The sequence below is a fragment of the Mytilus californianus genome, unplaced genomic scaffold (genome assembly GCF_021869535.1).
Source record: "Mytilus californianus isolate M0D057914Y unplaced genomic scaffold, xbMytCali1.0.p SCAF_20, whole genome shotgun sequence".
NCBI lineage: Eukaryota > Metazoa > Mollusca > Bivalvia > Mytilida > Mytilidae > Mytilus > Mytilus californianus.
This window is the reverse complement of record NW_026262669.1, coordinates 2042399-2047989: the sequence shown is the minus strand read 5'-3', so window position 1 is coordinate 2047989 and position 5591 is coordinate 2042399.

The following is a 5591-nucleotide window of genomic DNA, read 5'->3' as shown; positions in this document are numbered from 1 at the left end:
GCCTTAAGCTGAGCTGTGGTTGTGACATGAATATTTACTATATGACTCGCTGTGGAGGGTACGTACAGCCTTGAATGTAGTTGAATGTATAATTTCATTCTTAAGGACTTCCGTGTAGCATTTACGTCATACCATCACCACTTTGTTGGCTGCTTTGTCGGCCGGTATGAAAACAAAACGCTTTGTGAGTACTTGAATTTTGTTTTTAATCCTATAAATGGTATTATTACTTATTCTTTTATTTATTTCTTAATTATTTTCGAAATGTGATATGCGAATATCAACAATATTGAGACATTTATTTAAATAGGAATCAAGTGACTGTTTGTCAGATTTCTCCCGTTTACACCATTTTTTACAATAGGATGAAAGAGCATCTTTAATAACCTGACAACACTCTTCCCAATTTATTTACGACGGTGGACGATATTTTGGTCTTTTTTTCAGAAAGTTTATAACCTCTCAGTCTTGGACGATATTGAGGTCCCCTGTAATAACATGCCCATATGGATCATATCTAAACTTTGATGTTTCACAGTCTCATGTTGAAGGAGCATTATTTGCTATACTGACAACTGATATAACTGACGTATAATTAAAATTTAAACTTCTACTGGGTTTTTCATACTAATAAAAAATTATAGGTGGCTCTGTGTTATCAAAATATGGAGGTTTAAAGTTTTGAACGGTAGAGTCATGAAACAAGAGGCTCTCAAGAGCCTGAATCGCTCACCTGTATTTCAGAGGAGAAGATTTTTTAATGTTAGCAAACTTGAACAAATTGTGTAAAATTGTCTTTAAAGGGCAATTTAAGGGGTCAATTGACAATTATGGTCATATTAACTTTTTTGTAGATCTTACTTTGCTGAACATTATTGCTGCTTACAGTTTATATATATCTATAATAATATTCCAAATAATAACAAAAAACTGCAAAATTTTGTTAAAACTACCAATTCGGTGGCAGCAACCCAACAATGGGTTGTTCAATGCGTCTGAAAATTTCAGAGCTGATAGATCTTGACCAATTGAACAACTTTACCCCATGTCAGATTTGCTCTAAAAGCTTTAGTTTTTGAGATATAAGCCAAAAACTGCATTTGACCCCTATGTTCTATTTTTAGCCATGGCGGCCATGTTTGTCGATGGATCAAAACTTCGGATACAATTTATAAACTAGATACCCTAAGGAACATTTAGTTAAAGTTTGAAGGTATTTGGCCCAGTAGTTTCAGAGGAGAAGATTTTTGAAATAGTTTACGACGACAGCTGACGACGGACGCCAAGTGATGGCATAAGCTCACATGGGGCCCTTCGGGTCCCGGTGAGCTAAAATTACTAGACTAGACAAAATACTTGATGTTTGCCATTTTTTTTTAAATATAGATAAAATAATCATCAAGTGTAATATTGGAACGACGTTTATTTTGTTAATTGCAGTTAATGCATTTGCCATGAGACCTATAATTGTGTTGTCTTTTATCAACAATAGTCATGATATCAATAGAGGAAGTTTAGATATGTTCCCTTGGCCCATGATATTGTCATTTAGACCTAGGGGATGTGCTGTCTGTAGTCGTTTCATCCAAGACTTTACTTATTTAATGCATGAAAAGTGAAACTTTGAATGGATTAAATATGTAAATGAAAGGGGCAATATATGGTTTGCAATAATAATTGGCGATGACTTGTGTCAAAGGTTTTAAAATACTGACCAATGAAAATTTACTATACTTTAAGTGACATTCTTCAGGTGATAAGTGCAAATCTTGTTCGATATATACCGCGGCTGCTTGTTTTCAAAACCAATATGACATGTATTCACAATAATGGGTTGTTGATTGCGTAAGTTCAAAGAACAAATATTTCAAGCATGCTCAATTCACAGAGAAACCCCTTTGTAGAGTGGAGGAAAAGACACGACTGCACATTCAGTGACATATTTTGGAATATTTATTTTAACACAATTGAAATAGGTTTCCAACAAAAAAAGTTGGATAGCATCTAGTCTAAAATACACATGAAATGCTGATACATTATAACGATTCCATGCATTTTTTTCTCTTAAGGACTTTTTGTAATTTGGGTAGATGTTTTAGTATTTTATAAATCAATAAACTGTTGACACAGAGATATGTCTCACCTTTTTGTAATGTTGATAGTATAATTCAAATATTGAATCCTAATGGCACTATCTAAACATGTAAACTATGCCTAACATTCAAAGTCAATGAAGTTGAATGAACCATGATCAATAGTGCAGTACCAAATAACCCAATGGAAATGAGAAATGCCAATGCTTATAAAACTGCATACCAAATACAAACAGAACACAGTCAGTAACTATGTGCCATATATAAGCTAAATATATCCAAGGACATGAACAAAGTAGTTTTCATGAGATTTAATATGTGAAAAAGCTGTTATTTTGTCAGCTGCAAGTCAAATAGATCATATCTATTATATATATATCTGCAATTTCTCATGGCCAATACAATTATTTATTTCATTTGTCAGCTCAATCCATCGTAAGATGGTTTCCTGATGATGTAATTTGGGTAGGGTGAACTGAAATTCCCTGTTATATATGTTGTTACAAAATTTCAAAATGGTTTGTGAATAAAACCAAATTAAAGCATGGTTACTAAGGGGAGATAATAAATAATAAAACATAAAAAAAAAAACAATGTAACATTTTATTTGTCATCTATTGCCAAGCTACAAAATTTCAGGGGAATCTGAGCATTGTGTTGAGCATGTGTAGCAGGTAACTAAACAACAATTGAAAATCTTATGCAAAATTTACAACTGATTTCTATTGAAAGCAATGGTTGAACTAAAGTCTTATGACAGTGTTTTAATCAAATATTTCTATTCTACATCTATTGCACTTAAACAATTTACACATATTCAATATCCAAATTGTATAGATTTGTTTTATACTTACAAGATATCAAATATATTTTCAGTTTTATATTTATTAAAAAAAAAAAAAATTTTAAATAGGTAGTCCATTTAGAAGTATCTAATTTGTATTTAGAACCTTAAAAGAATTCAGTGCTGACTTTCAGTTGCATTACAATTTGAACATGTACTGTTGACATTGATTGGCTAAAAATTTTCAACTAAACATAGACAGGGTGAATATAAGAGATCATCAGTAACATTCTGTATTTTAAGGGCACACCATTTTGAAGTTAACATAATGACACAGACAGGACTTACAGGGCAGTACATTTTTATGCGTGAAGAAAAATAAAATTCAATGAAAACTTTTTTAAATTCCATTAAATATCTAAAACAATATCAATGTTCTTCTTCTTACATTATTAAAGGATTTAGATGCTTAAGTTTTTTAAATGCTGAATGTTTCCAATTGGTCACCATATCTTAGCTCTGTAGGAAACTTTGTAGTGGAAATGTATTCAATGAAAAAAAGATTTATATTTATTTAGTTTATTCCATGTTTCCTTGGAAGTTTTAATATTTCCAAAACTATTAACAAATTACCAGAAATTGTACCGTTGTGATAGTCATTTTGATTTGATTATATATAATATTCTAGAAGTAGCATACTTTCAAGACTTAATTGTTGAGTACATCATGATAATTACATTTTTTCAAGTTTCTAAACACAGTTTACTTTAATCTAAATTACAAGTTTTTGACAAACCAAATACCAGTAATCATTGCTCAATGAAAGCGCCATTACTTGAAAAACGCTCAAAATTGAAATTGATGTCTAAAAAAAAGGATGCTTTGACTGTTTTCTACCATTTATAAAATAAAAACATGACTCACTTAGGATTTTTTATGCAAATAAATACCCTCATCTATATCAGAATAAGTAACAATTTGGTGTGACCTTAAAATACATATGTGTGTTAACAAATACAGAAAATACTGTAAATTCAGAAATTATTGCGATGTTTTTATTATTGCGAAAAATGCGACAGGGTTAAAATCGCAATAATTTAAACTCGCATTTTGAAATTTTTTATATGAATTAAACAGGATTTTTCTCAATATCGCAAAAATTAAAATCGCATTTTAGTCTAAAATGACAAAATCGCAATAATAAATGCACGCAAGAATTTCTGAATTTACAGTAGCCTATAAGCAAAACAAAAAAATGTCAGGAAAAGACTTAAGACAACATATGACTAGAAACATTACAGAACAGAACATAAAAAGATAAGAACAGATAAAGTTAGTGTACAAATTTCCAATTCTTTATTTTTTTCAGTTTTTTCTCTTTCATATTATCTCCAAATTCCATTTTTCTCTCACAGTCTATGTAAGAAGAAAAAGAAAAGAACAAATTAAAAGCCAGATACACAGTGTTATTAAAATAAATTCATATTTAGGATATTTTTTTCATATCTATCCAAATATAATTATTTTCTTCCTTTCACATACAAGCTTGAAAGGTATATTTACCAAACATCATGCATTATTCATTATGACACAAATTTATAAAAAAATATTAAATTATCAGCAATTGCATTTCCATACTGAAAAATTAAATCCTTGAAAAAAGTATTTAACAGGTACAGGAATGCAATTTAACATGCAAAATAAAAGTTGATATATAAAGCACACATATTCTGTAAGGAAAATGATTGGAATTTTAATATATATACAAATTATATACATGCTGTTTAACAATATATACAAATAACATGAACTATATCATACTACAGCTAAAGGCTTTATCACAATGAAATCAACAGCTCTCAAGTAATTTAACAGACTTTCTAGTATAAAGTGATCAATATTCGTGAGAGGTTTTATTTTTGCTTATTTCCTAATTAGGACAACATTATTTATATATACCTTGCATCTATTTACCCTTAAAATCAGTCAAGAACAAAATTAACCCGAAAGTAAAATTTCTAGGAAAAGTTTTGGGCCTTTAAATTGCTTAATCTAAACTTCTTTAAATTGAAACCTTGGGCAAAGTTTTGCTTTTAGAAATTGTTAATTTTAAACGCCCCAAAATAAAACTTTACAGTGCAGCTGTTATGACATATATTGTATCCAAGATGAGTCAGGACCACATGTACAGCTTAAATATCTTAATCCATGATTTTATTATCTCCCTTTGCGTGTATTTGACTTATCTCCCTTAGTGTGTATTTGACTTTTTCATATTGGTACCTGACAAATTTGTAAAAAGAATTCATTGAATAGGAGAAAAAAATTTATGACCTTAGTTAGACAAATCTTTAAGTATCTTTACAAAAAATTGAGAACTCTATTCCCCAAACTATCCTCCTGTGTTAAATTACATAGCAAAATAACCAACTCGTCAATGGTTTATCATCAGTGGTTAAAACATGGTAACAAAATTCCTGACAGAACCATTGTGTCAAAATTTGGGGAAAGTAAAATGTGTACTTCACTCAATGAATTCAACACAGCTTTTATGTCAACTTGCCAAAACAAAATAATGAAAGAAAAAAAATTGTCTCAAAGTTATTTATGTGTGCGGAATTACTGCTTTAAACATAAGTTTTAAAGTATCAGATTTAAGCAGGTCTATACATCATTTCATAAAAAGTCTTACAACAAAAACTGATTCTAACTTA